This window comes from Microcebus murinus, chromosome 7 (assembly GCF_040939455.1).
Source record: "Microcebus murinus isolate Inina chromosome 7, M.murinus_Inina_mat1.0, whole genome shotgun sequence".
Lineage (NCBI taxonomy): Eukaryota > Metazoa > Chordata > Mammalia > Primates > Cheirogaleidae > Microcebus > Microcebus murinus.
In genome coordinates, this window is record NC_134110.1 from 44,918,950 (window position 1) to 44,946,519 (window position 27,570).

Genomic DNA, 27,570 nt, shown 5'->3' on the forward strand with positions numbered 1-27,570 from the left:
TCCTCCTTATTAGGCTTATGTTTCCCTTTAAATCCTTAAAGGTATTTATAATAGCTGTTTTAAGGTCCTTGTCTGCCAAATCCATGACCTTCGTCATTTTTTATCCATTTCTAGTGACTGATGCTTCTCCTTGTGATAGGTTGAGTTTTTCTATTTCTTCACATGTCTCCTATTTTTTGTTAGATCCTGAACATTGTACATGCTATGTAGTCGAGTGATGGATTTTAAATACATACTTAACTGTTAAAAGTTATTTTATTCTGGCAAGTGTTTCAGTTACCTGTTGATCAGCTTGAGCTTTTCAACGTTTTCTTATAAGTTTTGTTATGGTAGGTTTAGAGTGTCCCTTACTCTAGAGCTAGTTTATTCCCTCTTGCAAGGCATGACCTTCTAGTGTCTCCACTGAATACCTCAAAGCTTTAACAAGGACTCTTCACTATGGTTGACCAGAACTCAAATACCTCTCAGCTCTGTGTGTATTCTAGACACTCTTCAACTTATGGTTCCTTGTTCATTCTTCACCCAGGCTCACAGGGTCTCACCCTTCACATCTGTGGTTTAATATTCAACACAATACTCAAGGGGTCTTTACATAGATTTTGGAGCTCTTTCTCTGGGCGGCTCCCCCATCTCTGATACTATACCCTTCAAATCCTGGGCATTTTACTCTTTCTAAATACCAACTTGTCTCCTGTGCTCTGCTTGGGATCCCCCCACCCCCAGCCTGCCGTACTGCTGTCTGGAAAGTGCCTCCAGACAGAAAGCCAAGATGAACGTAAAGTTCACTTCGCTTCTTTCATGAATCACAGTCCTACACTGACTATTGTCTAGTATCCAGACACAGTGGCCTTATATATTTTATCCAGTTCTCTAATTATTGACTATGAGATGGTAAGTCTCATCACAGTGGCTTCATCATAGCCAGCAGCAGAGGTAAACCTGTATGAAATCTGGCAATTTACAAACATAGAAGTGCTGTCTTTTTAAAAAGTAGATGGATTCCATGAGCATTCCATCATAAGAAACATACAGTGTAGTACACTGATTTTCAAACCTGATAACTGGGAGCTAAATGAAGGATATATATGATCATAACAGCAGCGATAGAAACTAAGAACGGGGGAGGGTAGAAGCAGGGAGGGATAAAAGTCTACATATCAAGTACAATGAACTCATGACTGGTGACAGGTATGCTGAAAGCCCTCACTTCAGCATGATACAATTTATCCATGTAACAAAAAGCACTTGTACCTCCTAAATTTTTTGAAACAAAATATTTTTTGAAATAAAAATTTTTTGAAAGAAAGTTGACTACACAGTGGAATAACCTGGAATCTCACTCCCAGAGTTTCTGATTTAAATGGTCTGGGATGTCATTTTAAAATTAGAATTTGTTTTTTGTTTCTTTGTTTTTTTGACACAGGATCTCTCTGTTGCCCAGTATGGAGTGCAGTGGCATGATCATAGCTCACTATAACCCTATAACCTTGAACTCCTGGGCTCAAGTGATCTTTTTGCCTCAGCCTCCTGAGTAACTGCTAGGCCCACACATCACCACACCCACCTATTTTTTTTTTTTTTCATAGACAGGGTCTTACTATATTGCTGAGGATGGTCTTGAACTCATGGCTTCAAGAGATCCTTCTGCCTCAGCCTCCCAAACTGCTGGGATTATAGGCATAAGTCACCATGCCCAGCCAGCATCAGAATTTTAAAAGACCCCTTGGTGATTCTATTATGCAGGCAAGCTTGAGCACCACTGGCCTGGTATACTGAAGTGACTGACATTCTACTACAAAGAGATGCATGCAGTGTGTTTGTGTGCACACACAACTGAGTATACATATATACATGGAGTATACCCTCCAGCTAGCTCTCTAGATCAGTAGTTCTCAAACATTATTATTGGAGAAGCACTTCTCATGACAAATAGCTAGCAAAGGATATTTTCTAGCTCAGAATGAGGCTAGCTTTTTTCTTAGAAAAGACCAGAGAATTCTGTTGAAGTAAATGAAGGCCATTAGGAACAGCTGTTTGTAAGTGGGTAAGGGCCTATATTTCATGGATTAACCATTTGACTATGTGCTCGGTAACATGAGGCAGAGAGGTTACCACTGAATCCTGCAAGAGCAGGCACGTGTTTGACACGCCAGGGCTTAGGGAAAAGCTCATGTCCCTCTTTTCCACCCTCCTATGGCTACAGTTTTTCAGACCAAAGTCACACTGAGGGAGTTATTGATGGTTAATTTATCTCTACTCAATCGGGTGTCGAATTGATAAACTTCACAGCCTAAACCAAATTTTTCTTCCCTGGATGTGCTCAAAAAGAATAAAAATGTGAAGAAAATACACATTTATTAAGAACCAACTTTTTGATATATGAAATCTCAATAGTAGTACCTACAATCCGACGGGATAGGATAGCCTCAGTTTATTAATCAAGAAGAAACCAAGGAAAAACTTAGGACCTTCACTCTCATGATATTGTTCAGTGACCACAGAAAAAAAGGAATAATGAAACAAATTAAAGTATATCCATCGTTGATGAAGTAAACAAGGAAATCTAAGGCCACCCCAACATCTCATTTGCTCCTCATGGAAACCCCTCTTCGTGGGCCTCTTCGTGGAAACGCTAGGGCTCCACTCAGCACTGTGAACACCCCTCACAGATAAGGGCTGTTCCAGGTCTAATGTCCTGTGATCCTGAGCCAGCTTGTTGCTCTGGTTAGTCAGTCAGTGAGTGTTTATAGAACATAACATTTTTCTTTCTTCATCCCACAGTGATATTCCTCTCAGCTAAAAACACTAGTTCTCTAACTTCCCCACAAGTATTGACACAGATTAGTGTTACAAAAGGACATAGGCACTAGACAAATCTCGGCTATGACTAGTTGTATAAGTGTGGGCACATTACATAAAAATCTCTTAAAACTCACCTATTCCATTTCTAAAAGGAGAATAAAGTACAGTGCCTGGGCCAGTCAAAGTAACACAGGAATACTGATGACACCACCAATTGGGTAATTGAGGAGAATTTAACACAGTGCCTATTCCCAAAGATGTGGGCAGGATTTGGGGTACCAAAAAGTGGGGCAATTTTCACATTTGGGCTGAAGGGCCAGGGAAGGGAGTGGTTACTGGAACCAAGCTGTGTGGGGAAAAGGCTCTGACAGGGGCTAGGCCTTTGGGGAGAGGGATGCAGCCACCACACAGTGACCCAGAGGAATAGATATTTCTGCTGCCATGTTGTGGATCTCACTCTGCTCTTATCTTCCAGGGCCCTGCCTGTGCCTGCCATTGACCAAACCCAACAGGAGGCTAGGGGACAAGAGTAAAAGGAACGGTTAGCACCAATTTGATGGTGAGTACGTGTGGTGCTTGTTTTCCATTCTTGTGATACATCACTTCAAAGGATGGGCTCAGGCTCTATCCAGGATAATATAAGAGGTGCTAGTTCACCATTGCTTTTTGTAGTTGAGTAGTACTCCATGGTATACATATACCACATTTTATTAATCCATTCATGTACTGATGGGCACTTGGGTTGTTTCCACATCTTTGCAATTGTGAATTGTGCTGCCATAAACATTTGAGGCGGGGGTTGGGGGGTGGAGTCACAACTAATGGATACGGAGCACACTTTAAAGGGGAAGGGCATGCTTGTAGTCCTGGCTTGGGCAAGGCAAAAGGCAGTACCTGTAACCAATACATTCGTACCCATATAATATTCTGAAATTAAAACAAAAAAAGAATAAAGGGAAGAGTACTATAGAAAGCAGCATGTGGGTGGGGTGAGGGGAAGGCATATTGTGGCACAGTAACTCTGAGGACTAAATGAAATAACCAGGTTGTAGTGGGTGTGTAATATGCAGAAACTTGTTTCCCTTACTCCCTGCCATTGCCTTCCCCCTTCCTCACAGGGTTTGGCTACTGTCATTCTTCTCCTTTTCCCAGTCTCCAGAACTGCCCAGTCTAATCCTTCCTAGAGACCTAGCTCCAGCTGGGACCACTCAGTCTTTACTACTTCCAGCTGCTCTTAGTACTTGCCTTTCTCAAAGAATTATGGTATCATATTCACTTACCTGGAGGTGAGTCTGTCCCTGGTTGAGCTCTTGTCCTCTACTCCCCAAAACACCCACAACTGAAATAAATAGGAAAAGGCATGAACTCAGGCAAAGTAGGAGTAAATTACAAAATTACATCTTTATTATTGTACTTTACTCTGTAGACACAAGGTCCTGGCCATAGTTTTAACCCATGCAGACATCTGATTTTTAGGCTAGAAAGATTATCATCAGCTAACAGAAAAGAAGACAGCAAGAAGAAATAAGAAGAAAAAGAAGAAAGTACCAGGGAATAAAGGGAATCTGCAGTCATGGCAGAAACAATGGCTGAGATCCAGACATCGAGAGAAGAGAGAGAGACAGAAGAACCAAAGTCCCCAAAGGACATTTATCCAGTACTGATGTCCTGATACTTGAACAAAGGTGAAATTATGGTCAGAGTTGTTTGGTTAAAAATGTAGAAAATAAAATAATGGTAGTATATGATTTCTCAAAAAAATGATGAAAACTAAAATTGTATCAAAACTTGCAGAGTATTACCTCAGTTACCTGAAGAAATCACTTGTGTGACATGCCTCATTCTTGTGGGGGGTAGATAATTAAGAGATTAATAGACTTCTTACATTGGTTGCTATTATTTCCTATAGTTGCTCTTATCTCCTCCACTCTTTGAGTGCAGAGTACAAAGAATTGCATATTAGTGGGTCCCTTCTGAGGCTACCATGTGGGTGGATGCATGGTACATCTTGACACCAGAAGAAGAAACAAATATGGAGTCAGCAAACTTGAGGACTGAATAATATCAAAAATCCCAGGACTGAATAATATCAGTTGAGTCTGAATATGATTGTTTGCAAGTTGGTCCAAACCGAAGCTTAGGATGAGGAAGAAGGAAAGATAAAATCTATTTTCACAATATGCCTGTCAACATACACAGGCCATTTCCACCATTCACAGATTCATTTGACAAACCATTAGTGAAAATCTTCTATTTTCATAAGGGCATCACTGGTATTTAGAAGGGTTTCTGGGACACATTAGTCACTCAATAAATGTTTGGGGACTGGAGGTTCAAAGACAAATGTGATGGGTCGCTGTTGTCTGAAATTCTTTGGAAAGCAATGGAAGTCTTTGGATTACCTCCACTCTTTTACTTAACCAGAATCTTAACTCCACATCTCTCCTGTATGCAAGGCTGAGTATGGAGCCAAATGTTCTGAGTTCAAACCCTGGTTTGAAGGGTTTCCAGGAGACTTCGCAATTTCTCAGCAGAATCCTAGGCAGGAGTTTATGTCTTCTCCATGGTGAGTCTGATTTCCCCTACTAGTATCAGATACTTTCTATCAGTTGCTTACTATCAGTGGAAGGTGCTATACTTGTGTGATCATATTCAAATTTCATGAGATAATATTATGCCCTAAGAGATAACATTATCTTCATATTATTGATCATAAAACTAAGGCTCAGAGAAGTGAAGCAATTTTTCAAAAGTCACACAACTAGGAATAATGGAACAAAGATTCCAACCCAAACATCTGTCTTTTAGATATTCAAACGTTTGTATTGCAGGCAGATCTCAACAAATAAACTAATTTTCCAGGGAATCTCTGGATTTGGGATCCAGGCCAGACCATTAGGGTTTGGACCTCTTCAGCTTACCCCAGTCCAGATGCTACACAAAACAACTAAGAGGGTTGTGGTGAAGACAGAGTTTACAAGAATATTTGCAGCCAATCAAATCCCAAAGGTAGAATCATGATGTAAAGGTAAGAGCAGTGGCTGTGGAGTTCAGACACCTGGTGTCTAGCCCCAACTCTATCAATTGATGTTAAAGGGTAGTACAACTACCACTTATATCTTTTAGGAAGCTCACAAGACATATTCTAGAATAAATCACAATAACCTCATAATTCCTTTATAAAAAAAAAAGAAAAGCAATAGAAATTAGAAGAAGGTGTGCTTTAGCCTTTTAGAAAAAGGTTTGGTGGGAGAAGAATTTGAACTATTGATTAGAGTGAAGGTTGTGATCTATCTTCAGTATTCCATCTTCTTTTCCTGTCACTCATTAATATGAATCATTAAGGTCTAGTTCAAGGTCCTGCACAAATTTGTGTATTCAGTGTAACAATGATGTAAAAAACAAATGATCCATCTTTAAAAGCAACTGAAAGAAAATACACTCAAATATTAATAGTGAGCAGTCATCATCATTTGAGTGATGTGAATATAGGTGATTTTTTCTAAGAACATTCTTTATGTAACAAACATATATTATTTTCCAAATGAAAAAATAATAATGTTCATTTTAAGTCCTGCTAGTACTCACCCAAATGTGTAGTACCTTGAAACAAACAGCAATGAAGTAATTGAGCAAGTAAGCGGTGTCTTAAAAAGGTCTTATTCATAAACATATGATATTTTTGGAGATAAACCAAAGATGAATGGGTAATGATTATTCTGCAAATTGTACTCATAATTTTCATAATCATGACTATATTTTTTAAGTAATATAATCCTGGGATGGTACTGATATTCGAATGCAAAGTCAGAGACCTTTCTATAGGCTACTTCAACATTGTAAAATGTCTCAAACTCTATTACCCACACAGAACTGTGGCCACAGAACAGAATAAACCATAGCACGAGTTATGAGCTACACAATGTAAATAGCTGAATGTCTAGCTCAGCCTGGGTTTTCTCATGGGTGTTCACTGAGCTGGGTGATATCACGTTGGAAGAGTGTGTTTTTAAAAACTATATGTGTGTGTGTGTGTATGTGTGTATTCTAGCTTCTTGGAATACAAGAAAATATCCTTAATCCAATCATGTATACCAAGTTAAAATTGTACCCCCTCTTCCACCCACCTCCCATACAGCATTGCTTTGAATATATCCACATCAACTGATGCCCTAACAATCTTGGCCTAGGTGAGCTTCATCATCTACTCTCATCAATTCAAATATTTGTTCAGCTGCTACCTTCCAGCTCAAGCCATTTTTCCAGGGAGGAAAAAAAAAGGAGTACTAGATTTAAGACTAATTGTCAAACATTCTAGATGCAGTAGGTAGCCTAAATACCAAAAAAACAGATAGTCACAGGTGATTGAGAAAAATGCTTCAGTGATACCACTACATTTGTACACAATTTTTCTTTCAACTGGTAACACAGTATCAACTTACTATTTTATAAGATATAAAGGGGTATAATAATCAGTTGTTTTTTCTGTTTGACAATGGTTTATTACTTTTCTGGTGGTTATTACTGGTGGTAACAACTCTGTTGTTTTCTTCCTGATTGAGTATCTTTTCTTAGCAACTGTTTTGAAAAAAGCCCTGTCATCTGTTTTGGTAAAGAGAATTAAGGCAAATCCACTGACAATTTTATCTTTATTTCAGCCTCCTAAAGGAATGTGAAGCATGTGGGATTCCTCTGTCAAAAGGTTAGCCTTACTGGTTATTGCTACAGTCCACTCCTGTCAGTCCTTAATAATTATAATAATATAAAAAAAATTTGTTGGCCAGGCACAGTGGTTCATGCCTGTAATCCCAGGACTTTGGGAGGGTGAGGCAGGAGGATCCCTTGAAGCCAAGAGTTTGAGACCAGCCTGGACAACATAGTGAGACCCCGTTTCTACCAAAAAAAAATTAGCTATGTGTCATGGCTCACACCTATATTCCCACCTACTCAGGAGTCTGAGGTGGGAGGATCACATGAGCCTAGAAGTTTGAGGTTGCAGTGGGCTGTGATTAGGATACTGCACTCTATCCTAGGTGGTAGAGCAAGATCCTATGTCTAAAAAAATTGTCTCTGTTCACATAATTTTCAAATTTAATACCTGTAGGATTGTTAAGGGTTATATTTCATCATGTAGAATTACTGTAGATACCCAAACCAGGCCTATACTTTTCATTCATTCTACGAACGTGAAATAACTGGAGAGTTAAAGTCCAATAAAAGACAGGAAACAAGAAGGAACCAGCAGATAAATTCATTCCAAAAACATGTAGTGAGCACCTAACATATTCCAGGCACTTTGTTTACTTAATGACGTTACATGGACCTTTGACATAGGCCATATAGTTTTGTTTCTTTTTATGGTAAAAATGAAATTTTTCCTCCTTTATCCTAGGAGCTACTAAAAGTTGGAGTTAACTGCAATAAAATAAAAAGAAATTGCAGACATAATGTCTTTCAAAAACAACCTCTTCACTTAATGATAGCAAGTTGGAACCTACATAGTTTTAAACACAAATCTCATCTTCCCATAATTATAATATTAGGTGAAGAAGAAATCTGAGAGATCAAATCAGACATTTCTAAACTATAACAGAAATAGCTAAAAACTAGTAACAGAAACCAACACAGAAATGCCAATTTTTCTTTTCTTTTCTTTTCTTTTCTTTTGCCAGTGAGATCATTTAAGAGTAAACTCAAACTATTTAATACTATTATCATGATTCTATAATATAAAGAACATTTAACTACAGTAGGAAGAAAAATTATCTCAGAATTCTAAAATTCTATTATAAACTTTATTAAAACCTCATTAAATATTTTTATTTGTCCTATTTCACTCCCATTCTAGCTGCCCTGACACTGGACCTTCCCAAAGGCCTTAATGTATGAGCTTTGTCATACACTCCATTTTCTAAGAAACCCATACTGAGACCATGCTATTCTTTTACCCCCACTTTAGAGGCTGACAAGTGAGATACAAACAAATTCATTCAAGGTTACATAGCCCATAAACTGCATAATTAGGATCCAACTTCAATTTGCCTGATATATCTTATCACTATGCTATTTCTCAATGCCCCATTTTAATTGTTCTGACACTGTAGAGCAATTTAACTTAAAACAACAGCATTAAATATTTATTTATTTCTCAAATAATTGTAAATCATGAGAGATATCCTAGACAGAGGGCCAAAATCAAACGTATTAAAATAAAAATAATAAAAATTATGGTGGGCATTATTAGAAAGCCACCCCGTATTTCGTTCCCCCTTTTTCCTTGGTAAGAGAACCAAGATTTGGTTCAGCATACCTGGATATTTCCCTGCTACCCCTGAGAAAGGGCAGCTACATCACACAGTCATGGCTGAGAAGATGTATCTGGAAATCTCTAGGAGGGGCTTCTGGGAAAGTCTCTAAAAGGAGACTCATTTAGCTAACATGTGCCTTTTGCTCCTCACCTTTGTCCCTTATTCTACGTAAATTATGAACTTGATACTAGAAAAGGAGCATTCGTTTTGCAACCACAAAACAACATTTTTGAAAATAAAATCCACATGCCAACAAGGTCTCTGTGGGAACATGAAAGAAACCTGTGTTGCTGGTGGTGTCATCCAGCAACAAAAGTAGGTCCGGACTCCCCATATCAAAACCTCTATTTAAAGGGGGAAAAATAGATCCCCACATCGTTAAGAAATCATTTTTTCAAATTCTTGTTACATGGGTCAGAACACAATCTCTAATAAATCATTGACACAGATGTGTCTTTTTTAAAAAAAAAAAACGATTGAAATGTGGCTGTATATTAAGAAATTATGAGGATGTCAAGTAAAGAATTTAGCTGCTCCAGGAAAAATGGCGGAATAGGGCTGACCTCTTGGCTTGCCGCTCTCAGGGTGAGAGGTGAAGAGGGCAGACAGCCACATGCAAGTCATCTGCACCTACTCTGGATCAGCTTAGCAAGACTGCAAAGAGACACTGGGATACAGAAATAGTGGACAACAATCAAAGGTGAACCGAAATTCTTCCACAAAATCCGGGGAGTCGGAAATATAGTGGGGAGGGAGTGCGTCCGCGCATCTGCCGTCCCCCGGGCTGGCCGGAGGAGGCATCCCTTCTCCCCCACACAGGGAGACGATCCCTTCCCCACCGACCCCCACTCCCACGCAGGCAGGGAACTGCTTGAAGTTGATAGGAGGTGGCAACATGGGCAGACGAGCGGTTTGGAGGGGAGTCTGGAGCAGGCAGCATTTTGAATTCTACACAGCACCCCGCTGAAGCAGTGGGGAGTGCAGGAAGGGTCTGAACCCAGCACCTGCTCCCCAGCCCCGCCGCCCTGGCCCTGCGGCTGGGAGACACCGCGCAGAGCACGCGGGAGGAGTTTTCTGGGCACCCCACTGCCCCAAACCAGCTGAACTGTTCATGCTTCTGAAGAGGGCAGCATCTCGAGCTCCCAGAGCGCCACTGAAGCAGTAGTGGGTGGGGAGAAAGTCCGAGCTCTGCAGCCGCTTCCCTGCTCTGCCACCCCACCCTACAGCTTGGAGATGCCGCGCAGAGCTGTAAGGGAGGCGTTCTCCGGGCTTCCCCACTACCCCAAACCAGACAAACTATTCGAGCTGCTGGAGAAGACATCTTTTTGAACCCCCAGAGTTCCACTGAAACAGTAGCAGGAGGGGAAAGGGTCCAAATCCTACAGCCACTTTCTAGCACCACCGCTCTACCCCGAAGCTTGGAGATGCTGTGGGGGGCCACGCTGGCAGCGTTTCTCTGGCACCCCCTCTACCCTAATCTGGCTGAACTGTTTGGGCTTTTGGAGAAGGCAACATGTTGAGCTCCCAGCACTCCACTGAAGCAGTAGCAAGTGGGAGAGGGTCTGAACCCAGCAGCCGCTTCCCAGCTCCGCCACGCCACTCCTTAGCGTGGAAATGCTACGGAGGGATGCCCTGGTAGTGAACTCAGTCTTCCCCTGTGCTCTAACCTGGCAGGTGGCCTTGGAAGCTGAATTTATAAGGGCGGAAAGTTGAGAGCAGTGCTTTGTTTGGCGGCTATCTCACAAGTTTGAACCTGGGTGGTTTCTAGCTGCATTCAGCGGCTGGCGTTCTGTGCCCAGAAAGCAGAGCCTGTCTTAGCAAGGTGGAGTAGCAAAGGAGGCTGCTATTCCTGAGGTCTCAAGGAACCTTTGGGAGTGGCAAGACATTCACTTAACACTGAGATACCAGTATATCATATTTGGAGGCTTAGAGCGCAATACAAAGATCTTGGGATATATTGATAACTGACTCCTTCCCACAAACCACAGAAAACAAAAGAAAAAGTAAACTCGGTGCTTAACACAGGCCCCCCACTTCAACCTAGTGGTAGAAACTGGTCTCCATCTCACTAGAGTGAACAATCCCTTGGGTGCCTAAGCAAGGGACCCAAACCCACTAAACTCTGTGGACAGAAGGTGAAGACATCAGGTCAAAGATAACCCAACAGGCCCAAACTCCTCTTCGACGATACAGGACCAGAACACATCCTCCCCAGCTCTTCCAAGGATCATTCCTTTGGAACCCAAAAACACAGCTCATAATCGAGTTCTAGCACCTCTGGTCCTCAACAAAGTATCCAGATGAGGAAGAACCAGTGAAAAACATCAGGAATCATGAAAGATCAGAGAGAAAAGTCACCTCCAAAAGAAAATACTCATTCTCCACCAACTGACACCAACTTACATGATATGATTAAACTAACAGAGGAAGATTTCCGAATATGGATTGTTAGAAAGCTCAACAGAATTGAAGAGAAAATAGAATCCCAACATAGAGAAACCACAAGAACAATCCAGGAGATGAATGAAAAATCCTCCAAAGATATAGAAGTAATTCAGAGAAACCAAACAGAAATTCTGGCAATGAAGGAAACATTCAAGGAACTCCATAATACAGTGGAAAGCCTCAAAAAGAGGATAGATCATGCTGAGGAAAGAATCTCAGAGCTTGAAGATTATACCTACATGCTAAACAAATCAGAGGAAGAAAGGGTGCACAGAAACAAGAGACAAGATCAAAGCTTACAACAAGTATGGGATTATGTAAAAAAGTTGAATCTCAGATTGATTGGGATTCCAGAAGAGGGAAGAGGAACATTCACAAGGGTTGGAAAACTTATTTTACGGCATACTTGAGGAAAATATGCCAGGCCTAGCTAGAAATCTGTATATCCAAATTCAAGAAGCACACAGAAGTCCTGGGAGACACAATGTGAATAGGCAATCACCTCATCATGTGGTTATTAAGCTGACCAAAGTAAATGTGAAAGAAGCAATCCTCCATACAGCAAGGAGTAAACAACAAATAACCTATAAAGGAAAGCTTATCAGACTAACCGCAGACATCTCATCTGAAACCTTATAAGCCAGGAGGGAGCGGGTGCCTATCTTTAATCTTCTAAAACAGAACAAAGCCTAACCTAGAATTCTTTATCCAGCAAAATTAAGTTTCATCTATGAGGGTGAAATAAAATCCTTCTCAGACAAGCATTTGCTGAAGGAATATGCAAAGACCAGACCAGCACTACAGGAAATTCTCAGACCTGCCTTCCACAGTGAACAGGGCAATAGACACTCCTCAAAATACAATCCTCAAAGAATTAAAGTCTAGATCTCAAACTCCATGATGGCTCAAGGTCTAAGACAAAGCAACAGGACTTCACTCACCAATATGAATGGAAATCTTCCTCCAATTTCAATCCTCTCAATAAATGTAAATGGTTTAAACTGTCCTCTGAAGAGACATAGGCTGGCAGAGTGGATAAAATTCCACAAGCCTAGTATTTGCTGTCTACAGGAAACACACCTAAACCATAAAGATGCCTCCCAGCTGAAGATCAAGGGATGGAAAACTACCATCCAGGCAAACGGAAGTCAAAAGAAAGCAAGAGTTGCTATATTATTTGCAGACAACATTAGATTTAAATTAGCAAAAATAAGAAAGAATAAAGACAGCCACTTCATAATGGTAAAAGGGAAGATCCAACAAGAAGATCTAACAATTCTTAATATTTATGCTCCCAATGCAAGAACACCCAAATACATAAAGCAAACTTTGTCTGAGCTAAATACTACTTTAAACAATACTGACATAGTAGCAGGGGACTTCAATACACCACTAAATGAACTGGATAGATCCTCCAAACAGAAATTAAGTACAGAAATAAGGGTTCTAAACAAGGCTATTGACCAAAAAGTTCTGACAGATCTATACAGAACATTTCACCCAAATAAAGTTGAATTTACATTCTTCTCAGCAGCCCATGGATCCTTCTGCAAAACTGATCACATACTAGGCCACAAAGCAGATCTCAAAAAATTCAAGTAAATAAAAATAATACCTTGTGTCTTCTCTGACCATAGTTGTATAAAATTAGAGTTCAATTCTAACAGAAACACACACCACATCACTAAGTCATGGAAACTAAACAATCTACTATTGAATAACTATTGGGTCAAAGAAGAAATTCAGAGAGAAATCAAGAATTTCTTCGAACAAAACAACAATGGAGCCACATCTTACCAAAACCTATGGGATACAGCAAAAGCATATCTGAGAGGAAAACTAATAACAATAAACGCTCACATCCAAAAAACAGAAAGATTAGACACCAACAACCTAATGAATAGACTCAAGGAACTGGAAAAAGAAGAGCAAACTACTTCCAATCCTAGCAGAAGAAAAGAAATATCTAAGATCAAAGCTCAACTAAATGAAATGGAGAACAAGAGACCCATCTCAAAGATCAACAAAACCAGAAGCTGGTTTTTCAAAAAAATCAACAAAATTGACAGCCCTCTGGCTAGGCTGACAAGAACCCAAAGGGAAAGGACTCTAATAACCTCAATACAAAATGAAAAAGGAGAGATCACAACAGACTCCACAGAAATACAAAACATTATGTTTGACTACTATAGAAATCTATATGCCCCAAAACTACAAAATGAAGATGAAATGGACAGATTCCTGGACTCACACAACCTCCCTAAGTTCACCCAGGAGGAAACTGAGTTCTTAAACAGACCAATTACAAGCTCAGAAATTGAAGCAGTAATTAAAAACCTCCCCAACCAGAAAAGTCCCAGGCCAGATGGCTACACGCCAGAGTTTTACCAAACATTCAAAGATGAACTCATACCTATACTACAGAAACTATTCCACACCATCGAGAAAGACGGTATTCTTCCTAACTCATTCTACCAAGCCAATATCACCTTGATATCAAAGCCAGGAAAGGATGCAACAAAAAAAAGAACCTTACAGACCAATATCCCTCATGAATATAGATGCAAAAATCCTAAACAAAATTTTAGCAAATAGAATTCAGCAGCACATCAAAAAATTAATTCACCATGACCAAGTGGGATTTATCCCTGGCATGCAAGGTTGGTTCAACATATGCAAGTCTATAAATGCAATTCACTTTATAAATAAAGTCAAGAATGAAGACCATATGATTCTGTCAATAGATGTAGAAAAAGCATTTGACAAACTCCAACATACTTTTATGATAAAAACTCTTAACAAAATAGGCATAGACAGCCCATACCTTAAATTTATCAAATCCATTTATGACAAACTAATGGCTAATATCATTCTAAATGGGGAAAAATTGAAATCATTCCCTCTTCGAACCAGAACTAGACAAGGATGCCCACTTTCTCCCCTCCTATTCAACATAGTGCTCAAAGTCCTAGCTATAGCAATCAGGCATGAGAGGGGTATTAAGAGCATCCAAGTCGGAGCAGATGAGATCAAACTCTCACTCTTCACCAATGATATGATATCATATCTAGAAAACCCCATGGACTCATCCAAGAGACTCCTAGATTTGATAAATGAATTCAGTAAAGTTTCAGGGTATAAAATCAATATACACAAATCAGAAGCATTCATATATGCCAAGAACCATCAAACAGAAACTCAAATCAAAAACGCAATACCCTTTACTATAGCCCCAAAGAAAATTTAATACCTAGGAGTATACTTAACGAGAGATACAAAAGATTTATATAAGGGAAGGGTATGCACTTACATGGTGGGTGTGGTGTGCACCACTTAGAGGCTGGGCATGCTTGAAGCTCTGGCATAGCGGGATGGGGGAGGGGAGACAGGGGCTAGACATGTAACTCTAATAATATTTGTACACTCATAATATGAAGCAATAAAAAAATTTAAAAAAAAGAATTTAGCTGCTCCAATGTGGGTGCTGGCATTGTCAAGAGATACATGTGGGATGCCCTACAAGGTGAATGCATGGAGCAAAAAGGAGGGACACAAGGAAATTGTGCATTAGAGTGAAGAAAAGGCCAAGAGATGGAGCAGGTGGTAGACATTAAACAGCTGAGAACACATCCTCAGTCATCAATGCCTAGACTGAATTAACATGAGCAGCTGCACCTTTGGGCAGATGAAGGCTTCCCACCCAAGCTATGTCTAATAAGACAGCAGGAGCTCTATTGATATTACTCTTCAACTAGACATAGTACTCCCAACTTCCTCTCACACTGGTATAAAGCTTACATACGAACCAAACTTTCTGTGTAGCTGGTGTGAAGTGGAAAGACTGGGTCTGAAGTTGCCAATGAAGATATTATTCTTAGAGAGGGGCTAGGGTCAAAAGCTAACATGACTCAGGGTTCAGTCAGCCTTCCTATTGTAGTTTATTCATTTACCCATTGTTTTCAACAAATCTATGTTGAGTGTCTTGTACATTCTGGGTATTGCTACCAAGAGATGGAGATCTCTAAGTACTAAGTATGATTCTCAAAAAGATAAAAATATGACTCACATACATCGTAGAATGATCAATGTATTTATTTAGCTAATTTAAGAAGCAATCTGCACAGTCATAAAACATTATCAAACAACATTCTAGGAACTGAGAATTTATAGGGATTAAAGAAAGAATATTCAAGTAAAGTTTCTATGTTAAAATAAAACTAGTAAACTGTCCTCTGCAGTTAAATTTTCTACTAGACAGAAATTATTTGCATCTCTACTGGACAAAATCTACAAGTTAAAATGTAGCATCACAGAGTCAGAGCCCCGATTCATAATAAATAGGAGAGCAAACACAGGTACATTCTCCTCCATCATTAAGTAGTCCTTGGGTAGGTCTATTATACAATGCTTCAGAATGACATTGAAAGGACATGCAGCCCTTTTTGCTTTGTTTCTGAGTATCAAATAATTTTGAGAAAAATAAGCAGATTCTATGGGCTATTCTATTACAACTATACTTCCTCAACTTCAGGAAAGGAGAGAAGGAATTAAAAATAACTAGGTCCTCAATATAAACATATGCCTGGAATGTACATGTGATACTTCATTTAATTCTCACCAAGCCAAACCAAGTGTTTATTATTAAACAAATTTTAAAAATTAAAAAACTGAGAAGCTAAAACATGGAGATCACACAGTAAGAGGAGAAGCTAGTCTCGAATCTGCATATATCTGTTTCCAACCTTTAAGCTCTTTACACTTAGGCCAAGTGGCCACCATGAAATTCACAGATGAGTGGATTTCACTTACTAGTCGATGTAACCATACACATAAGGACCTCCTGTAACACGTGCCCAGCAATCTTTCAGGCCCTGGCACTGCAGCACTGACGAGTCTCTCCCTTCACACAACTCATATCCTAAGTGGGTACAGACCTTCATTTTAGAAAGTCATCATTAAAAGCATTTCCCCCAGAATATTAACAAAAAAAACCCCACTAATTTAAAGTGGTTCCTTTTAGTTTTTTGAAAGGCATTCCTCTTTCTGTAGTCTCAGCCCGCGGATACCTGCTCCATTTGTCCAGTGGCCTCTGCCATTTCATGTACCCTCTAGTCATTCCCATCCAAAGCCAATTTCATTGCCTGACTTCAGAGCTGCAGAGCTGTCCTTGGAAGTCAGACAGCCATCCCACACATTCTATTCAAAGGTTTCAGATGCCTAAGTGACAAGCAGCTGCTCTTGGGAAACCTGAGCCAGGAGCCCTTTCAAGCAGACTGCTCCATAAGTGCCCCTCCCCTCAGAAGACTGGTACAGACTGGACCTGGGGTGGATGACAGGCAACTCAGGAAGAGCTTGGCTTTCACTTAAGACACATGACCCAGGAAGTTGTTGTTCCTTATTACAAAATGTCACAGCTCTATCCAGTAGGAACATAATTCATGATTTTCAATGGATTGTGTCACTGGCAAAACAGAAGTCAAAGCCCCCACCCCTCCCTCCACCAGTGGTCCAGGAGTAGGAGGGCTCCTTTAGGCATCAAGCAAAAGTGCAACACAGCAAGAGCACAGTCCTTTACGGTTGACGAAGACCATTTCCTTACTTGCTTGAAAATTGTGCTAAAATTCATTTCCTGCCTTGGAGCTGCAGCTATGTGTGATTGTGCAATGATTAAGCAGCAAGCCATGAAATCCTAACCTTCTAAAGCTCTAGGGACAATGCATAATCATATGCCCCATTCCCCTGCCTTCAGATAGGACTATACACCAGAGCCATTATGTTTGAATCTGAGAAATCCAGCCATGGCCCAGGGAAGAGAAGGCAGAGGCTCCCACCATTTTCCTCAATCAACCATTGCAACATTTATGAATAATCTGCTGCCAAACACGTTTTTTCTGAACATAAGCAAAATCCCTCAAACCATAGCTTAATAGTCTCTCCTTCTCTTGTTCTATATTTGTGGAGATGGCAAGAAACTGGTTAGTATCAACTAAAGCACATTATGACCACAGCAATCACTTAAACACAGTCTTCCCTTCTCTAAATGCATTCATTCCTCAAATGTCTGGTACAACGTGGCTGCTATGGGTGAGCCATGAAGTTGAACTAGAATCCAATGCACTTATCTAAGTGACTTCCCTGAGGGCCTGAAACAGAAGGCTCTGACTACTCTGTGGAAGAAGTTATTTTTACTTTCTCCAGAGGGATAGCCAAGTCAGGTCCACTCTTGTCATTCTTAGACCAAAGGCCAGGAGACAAATGAAGGCCCATATATCACATATCAACATATTTTAAAGGTAAAAATCAAGCTAACAAACTGTTCATTAAAATGTGTTCTATCATCCTTCCTTAAAAAGTATACTTTCATAATGACAAAATTGGAAAACATTTCTAATATTGTTTATTTTCAATGACTGGAAGTTAGCATGATATAAAAGAAAACTGAATTTGATTCAAGTTGGGGTGTTCAGTTGAAAAGCTTCCAATGTTAGAATGAGTTCTAAAGACATACAATTCATAAATTCTTTTATAATCCTTCCAGAAAAATATTTCCATGCCTTTATTTCAGCATATCACTAATTATATTGTTAAAGATTTTCACATAATTTATGTCCTACTGACAGGAAAGCCAAATTAGACAAACTTCTCCAGAGTCATTATAGTTCTCAGGGTTGTTTTTTTAAAATTAATTTTAAGTTAGAGACAGTTTCCTCTTCTGAGGCAGTAAGCAAGTGAAATTGCCAAAGAATTCTTTAAGCAATACTTAGATTCAGAAATTAAACAATATTTTACATATAAGGTTAAAACACTTTAATGTGGTCAAATGTTATAAAATATTTTAATTTTTATCACATAAGACAAAATTGCACTGTGATTTTATCCTCTCTTTATGAAATGTTCAAATTCACAGAGTATTTATTAATATGTGTGCTTCATTGGTCTCTTCTAGTGAATCTTATCTTAATTTAATTTATTTGCATTTTCAGCATTTAGTCAATATTCCAGTGAGTATCTGAGAGTGGTTATGATCTCAGACTTAATGTTTCATCAAGATGTCCCTCCTTTGACTAGATCGAGAAAAAAAGGATATATAATCTCTGAATTGATCCCAGTGTCATTGCTACAGGCAGAGTTGAGAACATTCTCTTAGTAATAAATTCAAACTATGTACCTTCCATGGTACACAAAATGTTTCTGTATTTTAGCCAATAGTTCACTTCTCATACTTTTTAAAAATCTACCCAGTTTGTGTCATCATAGGCCTGTGGTCAGTGTTCTTTTAATTACTTCAATCAAGTGAATGTTTTTACTTAATTTTTTGAGAATTTGTTAAATTACATTAAATATTTTTATAAAAATAAAATTATTTGCAACTCCAGCTTTAGCACTAATCCAATGGCTAATGTAAAGAATTAATATCAGGCATCATGCTTGTTTCATCTAGACCAGCACTGCACAGAAAGTTTTTCTGCAATGATGGAAATGTTCTATATCTGGACTGTCTGATACTATAGCCCCCCTCTCTCTACATGTGGTTGTTAAGTGCTCAAAATGTGGGGAATATGACTGAAGACATGTATTTTAAATTTTGTTTAATTTTAGTTAAATTTAAATGGACACATGTGACTAATGACTACCATATTGGACAGCACAGATCTCTACCTACATGTGAACAAACTTACAAGTAATATGAATATTCCATATTGTAAGATATTTCTCAGGTGCTAATATTATGTTAATTACTGATTACTTCCTTGTCCCTACTTGGAAACACTATTCCATTATGAAAAAATCTATTGACTTCTTGCTGAGAAGAAAGATTTGTAAAGTTCATTAATTTATCTTTCTCTTACTTAAGAGCTCTGCCATTCAAACTATTCCATACTCTGATACAGTATCCATCTCCAATATTGTCTCACCCAGGACAAAGATGTGGAGAAGTATCTTTCTGTGATCTGAACTGTTTTTGTACTATGTGAAACTTTCCAAAACAGAATCCTAGGGCCAAGGTGCCTCTTACTCAAATCTATGTTAAGGTGTGGATAAAAAGGAAGACCCTCAGTTGAAAAAGAAGGTAGGGAGAAGAGAAAAAAAAGCAGGACATACAGATTGATTTATCATGCCCTCTTCCTTGCTGGCTGTACTCCAAATGTGGAGATAAATGGTAGTTGGCAGTTTCTGACCATAACACTCTTTCCAAGAAAACATTCACTATTCTGAGTAAGGAGGCCAGTACCTTGTATAATCAATAAGTTCAAAAATTCTGTGAGAAACTTATTGAATGAATGAACAAGGCTCACATCCATATACCACCTCCACCAACAGGAAGAAGAGGTTTGCCATCAGCCACTCTTTCTTTGGAGCCCAATAATTTGACACAGTTAGCTATAATCCTGAGAAGACCTTGACAAATTATATCATATTCCTAAGATTCAGATTCATCTGTAAAATCAACAAGTTTGCATATTGGAATAAAGAAGCCCTCTTCTTGATCTTCACTAATATGTATTAGATTGGAGGCTCACCCTACTCCAGTAGGACTCCATCTTAACTATTTACATCTGCAGAGACCCTATTTACAAATGGCCTTTCCAAATAAGGTCATGTTCTGAGGTTCTTGGGATTTAGAACTTAAACGTATGTATTTGGGAGAACACTATTCAACTGATAGCACACACATTCCAGATTCATATATTTTAAAATATAGTACTGTGTTACATTCACATAGTACTTTTTCCTTTTCTAAAATCTGTATATATTTTCCAAGTAGACTATGTATCATTCCATTTTATAGATATGAGTTAAAAAGTAGCAAAAAGAACCTAAGTAGCATTCCTAAATTCACACAATTGTGTCCAATACTAGCTTCCACCTATACTAGTGTCTACACCAGTGACTTACTCCAAGACTATAGTACATTTCCTTTTCACATACGTGATTTATTTTTCTAAAGATGTCTTTCTTGCTATTGTTCTAATTCCCATGCACACTTAATATTTAAAAGTCACTCAGTCTTGTCTGCTTTCTCTGCCCATAAAAATTCCAACTGGATCTTTTGTTATTGTATATGGTCTGAAGAACAAGATAAACTCTTCACAGAAATTGACCTTGGGTTCTGAGTCTTCTGGGAGGCAAATCAGATGGTTGGTGACCCTGAACCTCAAGGCCTGGATTCCTCAGAGTCACAGGAGTATTCCTGGGCATCTGGCTGATGCAATCTCTGCACTTCTGCAAGGGAAATCCAGAGAGGTAGTAGAACAAGCCAAGGATCACAAGTCAGGAAGAATTTGGCTAACATTCCACTATGGCCACATACTAGCTGTAAGTAATATCTCAGAGTTAATAATATAATTTCAGTAATATAATGCAATTCATAAAAATGCATATAAAACATGCCGTAAATCATAAGCAGTATACAAATGCTAGTTCTTCATGTAACAGTAGACATATTTCATCATTGACCCACTGAGCATTTGAGCTAGTTGTTCTGGCTCTACCATCACCTCCAACCATCTAGGTGTTCAGAAAATTCCCCTCTGCCCCCTGCATCCTGACCATGAAAAGTGTGTTGTCCACATACGGTGGTCAGAAGAAGACTAACTAAATCTAAGACACAGTTGGATACCACTCTACTGGATGGACCAGCATGTGTGGAGGAAGCTGAGGACGAGAGGACCCATCCATAGCAGATGCTCTGGAACAGAGACCAGTACTCAGCCTGCCTCTTGGCACAAGCTCTAGATGCTCTTTGCTGAAGCCTGGCATTGTCACTCTACCTTATCCAAACTGTCCCTCCCTTCTCTCTCTTCTCTACAATATGGAATATTCATCTACTCTCAAGTAGGGAATGTCTGGAGAAGTTACACTGGATCAAATAATCTTCCAGTTATTTACAAAGTTTTCAAAGCTGAAGAGTCAGGAGTTTGACTGCTCTCTCCTTTGATCCTCTCTGTTGAACTTCCCCAAATTAGCTGATTATGCATGTTGAGATGCTTGATAATTGAATGGTCTTCAGGCCTCAGGTTCAAGGAAAGTGAAACATATGCCAACTCTTAAAAATAATATTATTACTCAAAAATCTAGTCAATACATAATTCATGGTACAGACCCCTCTCCCACATTATAAGGCAAAATCACACTCTGTGAAACTCACTCTGTGAAGGTCAGTTAGTGTAAAAGTAGTCCAAGAGGTTTCTAGTGGGGAGCAGGAGTCTGGGTACTACCTTGGTCTGCTATTATCATCTGTGTGACCTGGATCAGTCCTTGAACATCCACAGGTGGCTGAATAATGGTCCCCAAAGATGTCACATTCTAATCATGTAATGTGACCTTATATGGAAAAAGGATCTTTGTCAGTATGATTACAAGAATTTTGAGATGAGGAGATTATCCTGGATTATCTAGAGGGCCCTAATGCTATCCCAATTATCTTAGTCCATTCATGCTGCTATTGAAAAAAACAAACAAACAAACCCTGAGACTGGGTAATTTATAAAGAATAGAAATTTATTTCTGAACACTGTTCTAAAGGCTGGGAAGTCCCACATAAAGGCACTGACAGATTTGGTGTCTGCGGCGGTTGCTCCCTGCGTTCAAGATGGTGCCTTGTTGCTGCATCCTCCAGAGAAGACAAGCGCTGTGTCCACACGTGGTGGGGGGGATGGAAGGAAGGGTATCCGCTCCCTCAAGTATTTTTATAAGGGCCTTTACTATGTCCATGAGGGCTCCATCCTCATGAACTAATCATCTCCTATAGTTGGCATCACTTAATGCTACCACTTTAGTGATTAACCTTCAGGATGTGAATTTGGGGAGACACATTCAGACCATACCAATAAGTATCTTTATAAGAGATAGGCAGAGGAACATTTAAGGTACACAGAGAGGAGAAATGGTGTGAAGGCAGAGCAGAGAGTGACATGAAGATTCCTACACTGCTTGCCTTGGGATGGAGGAAGGAGCCAGGAAGCAGTGAGTGGAAGAAATACTCACAGCCACCAGAAACCAGAAAAGGCAGGGAAACAGATTCTCCCCTAGATCCTCAAGAGGGAGTGCATCTGTGCCAACACCTTGATTTTGGTCAGGTTATACTGATCTCTGACTTCTGGCCTCCAGAATAGTGAGAGAATAAATTTCTGTTAAGTTGGTGGTAACTTGTCACAGCAACCCTAGGAAACTAATACAATACCTCTGAGTCCAAGTTTCCCATCTGCTGAATTGGAAATGAGACTCAGAATAGATCAGTAGTTCTCAACTCCAAATACCAAATAGATTCATTGGAGAGATCTTAGATTATTCTGATGTGGGACCCACTCCAGAGATTCTGATTTAATAGTCTGGGAGAGGTGAGGCCTGAGTACTTATAAAAGGTCTCCAAGTGGGTAGACTGTGCAGCCAGGGATAGGAGCCACTAGACTATCAGGCTCTTCTCAAATCTAACATGCTTATCTGTTTGAATATGGGGTAAGAGATTACTGGGGAAGAGAGGAGAAAATAAAAATCACCCAAGAGAAGCCAAGGGAAGACCAAGTGGTGTGTGAGGATGCCAGAGGGACACCACAACAAATTCTAGCATATGCTCTTGGTGGTCCTGGTGATGTTTCTGTCCTGGGGTGGGTGAAATCATCACTCCCAACAGTAAGGAAACACTTTAGAAATATGTAACTTTTGATAAGGATACATCAATTGGCAGGCCAATTACTCCTGTGCTCTGCCAGAATAAAAATCAAAAACCCAACAGAAATTCAAAGAACTCCCTCTCTTAATAATTCATTCATCCATTCATGAAATATTTATTAGAGTGCACTCTTGTATGCCATTCAACATTCAGTTATTCAGCAAATGTGTACCAGGTACATACTGTGTCTCAGGCACCATTCTAGGTGCTTAAGATCTAATAGTCAACAAATTCCAGAAGGATTCTCTCCTTCATAAGGTGCTGGGGAGAAATATTCTGTGATGAAAAATAAATCAGGAGTGTCGAATAGGAAATGGGACAGGGAAGTGGGTGGCAGTGCACACGTATGGACAAAAAAGTCTCACTGAAGATAAATTTGGGCAATGCTCTGAAGGGGGTGAGGGCAAGAGCCATGGGCACCTGCTTACAGAGCTTCCCAAGCAAAAGGAACAGTAAGCACTGATGTCCAACTTTTTCAATAAATCTAGAGAATCATCTTTTCTTAGAACTTGATTGCTTCATTAAAGAATTGATGTATTCTATTCTGCTTTGCCCTATTTCAAAATTATGTGGAAATGGAAAATATAGCCTGTTTAATTCCAAGTAAAGCTTAAGTATGTGGGATACTGCTTTGGTGAAGAACTGATTCTATCAATAAGACCCTTCTTTACCCTTTTTTCACCAATAAAGAGAGGAAAAGGAATCTTTTCAAATAAATACCCCAAAAGCAAAAGTTAAGCCATTATGGGGCTTCAATCTCCAAAGGGCAAATTCCTCAACAATAAGCTCAAGGGAGGAACAGTGACCAGGGCAGCAGAAGCTGCTAAGCTCCACGCTGATTTTCAGTACTGTGATGTGATTTCCCTTTTATCATTTTTGGACCAGTCCCCTTTCCAATTAGGGATCACAGCTGCTAAGAATAAAGTGGTGTCTGTTTAACTGGCAGAAGGCACAATGGCCCACTCACACCATCAATGGGAGTCATTGTTCGGGAAATATTGCCATTGAGATTTTCAAAATGCTAATGGAATTAATTTCTCTTTCAATGTTGATTGTCACCCAGATCCTTTTTTTTTCTTTAAATGGAGGAGGGTTTTTTTTATTTTAATTGTAGTGAACCAAAAACATTTCTCATGAAAATACAGATTCAGAATTTTTAAGCTGCCAGGAACTTTCGATATTATTTATTTAACCAACTCATTTATAGAAGAAAATGAAGCCCAGAAAGGCTGAGCCACTTGTTTAAAGCAACACTGCTGTTTAATGGCAGAGTTAGAACTAGGACTTTGTCTTTCCTATCCCTATCCAGAGTTTTTTTCATGTCAATAGGCTGTGCCATCAGAAATATCTGTTAGAGAGATCTGTAATTCACCATTAAATTTTCTTTGCCATGAATAGGTGCCAAGTAAGTATCTTAATGTTTGAGCACTAATCATCTTAAGCATTCACACCACTTTGTTCTTAGCAGCTGTGATCTCTAAGTATCTGAGGACTCAAACATGAAATCCAGAATGATTTCTCATGGCTTTCTTCTTGTTGAATCAATACTACCTACCTTTTTTGCTCAAAGAAAGGAAGTCCTTATACACTGGACAGCCTAGGAGAATCAAAGGAATATGTTATTTCAGAGAGAAGCATGGTTCCTAGTGCAGCATGTTCTGTGACTTGTGTGGATTGTAGATCTCAAGACTCAAGGATTCATAAGCTCAACCCCTTTGGGTAACCTGATCAGCAGCTTGTGGCTGGTAAATCACTCCTTCCAGATAGCTGAGGGTACTTCAGCCAGCTGAATGAAGTTTCCTGAAGACTGCACACACAATGAGCCTCATTTTAAAAGAGAATCCCTCTAACAGTCTGCAAAATACTTAGATTAAGCTCTATGTTGTCTGAATGTCCACAATTCTGCTGTGATCGTCAGTAAACACAACTCTGGTTTAGATATGCGGCTTTATCATGGCAAAAATTGCAATAAACTTGAAATTTAGAGAATTTTTGTTTTTAAGTACTTTGTTCAATCATTTATTCAACAAAATCATTAAGACCTTCAAAAGCTGAGTCCAATACTAGACAAAAAGGGATAATGTCCAGCTAAGACAGGTTTCCTACTGTGCCATGATTTGCAATGTGACCTTTGAGAAATTTATTTTATATCTGTCAGCCTCAGTTTTCTCCTCTTAATAATGTGACATTTTAATACTTACACACAAAATTTCAATATTTTATAAACTGTGAGTGTTCCACATCAAAATAAAGATTTCTGAATACTATATAATCCTTTTGGAGGATCTTTGTTAATAACAGTAATGTGCCAGGCACATGTACTAGTGTCTTAGTCAGCTCAGGCTGCTATAATAAAATACCATAAACTGGGCGACTTAAACAACAAACATTTATTTCTCACTGTTCTGGAGTCTGAGAATTCTAAGGTTAAGGTGGCAACTGATTTGGTTCCTGGTGAGGGGCCTCTTCCTGGCTTGCAAAAGTTCACCTTCTTGCTGTGTCTTCACATGGCAGAGACAGAGAGAGTGCTGGAGTCTTTCTTCCTTTTCTAATGAGGGCACTAATCCTACAATGTGGCCCCTCCCTCATGGTCTCATCTAAACCTAATTACCTCTCAAAGACACCACTTCCAAATACCATCACATTGAAGGTTAAGCCTTCAATATATGAATTGGAGGGAGCATAATGTAGTCTAAAACAACTAGGATCATTTGCTCATTCCTGCATCCTTCCAAGTAGACAGCATTGTTTATCAACAACCAGCCAGGTTGAATGTTTGCTCAAGTTCCCAAGGTCAGAAGATAGAGGATCTGGGATTCGAATCATGTCTATTGACTCCAAAGGCCCTGATGTTCAGGCCATGCATATATGCGTTCTGCAGAACAGATGTGACTTCAATAGAGGAGGAGAAAAAAAGTGGATGTAGAACTCTTGGAGAAAACTAACCAAACTGGTTTGTAAAATTTACAATGATGTACATCCCCCGCCCCCAGCAATGGAAACTCTCTCCCAGAGCCAAATGCCTTATCTTCTGATACAAATCCCAACACCATCAAAGCAATAATTGAAATCATATCTTCAGGTCAATCAGTCTACAAATTTGACAGCTTAACCAAGAAATGTGTGGTCTCCACTGTCAAAAAAAATTATTTTTGTCTAGGGCCAAGCAATTTCAGGATGATAAACTCTGATAAATAAAGTTTACCTGAGGCTCACACAAAGAATTTCAGGAACTGACCTTCGTTGCAAGCCTAGACCCTTCTACTCTTTTCTTTTTTTATCATAAGCACAACAATAATTTTTAAAAAGCCTGAAAAATTAACAACAATAACATAATTGTTATTTATTTTTTAAAATTTCAGAATATTACATGCTTTGGTTACATGGATTGCTTTTGTACTGCTTGAGTCAAAGTTGTAAGTGTGCCTATCACCCAGATAGTGTACATTGTACCCATTAAGTATGATTCATGTATCCCCTCCTCCCCACTCCCATCTGCATGATTTTCATTCAGTTTTACTTCCATCTGTGCACATGAGTGCTAATCAGTTAGTTCCAATTTAATAGTGAGTACCTATGGTGTTTGTTTTTCCATTCTTGAGATACTTCACTTAGGAGGATGATCTCCAGTTCCATCCAGATTATTACAAAAGGCATTAATTCATTTTTTATGACTGAGTAGTACTCTGTGGTGGACATATGCCACATTTTATTAACCTACTCATGAATTGATGAACACTTGGGTTGATTCCACATCTTTGGAATTATGAATTGTGCTGCAATAAACATTCTAGTGCAAGTGTCTTTTTGATAAAAGGTCTTTTTTCCTTTGCATATATACCCAGTAGTGGGATTGCTGAATCAAATCGTAGGTCTACTTTTAGTTCTTTGAGGTATCTCCATTCTACTTTCCATAGAGGTTGCATTAGTTTGTGTCCCGCTAAACAGTGTATAAGTGTTTCTTTCTCTCTGTACCCATGCCTGCATCTGTGTTTTTGGACTTTTTGATAAAAGCCCTTCTCACTAGGGTTACGTTTTATGTCATTGTGGTTTTGATTTGCATTTTTCTGATGATTAGAGATGTTGAGCATTTTTTCATGTGTTTATTGGCCATTAGTCTATCTTCTTTTGAAAAGCTTCTATTCATGTCTTTTGCCTACTTTTTAATAGGGTTATTTGATGTTTTCTTGCTGATTTGCTTGAGTTTTTTATAAATTCTAGTTATTGGCCCTTTATCAGATGTATGGTATATGAATATTTTCTACCATTTTGTAGGTTGTCTATTTGCTCTGTTGATTGTTTCCTTGGCTGTACATGTTTTTAATTTAATCAAGTGTCATT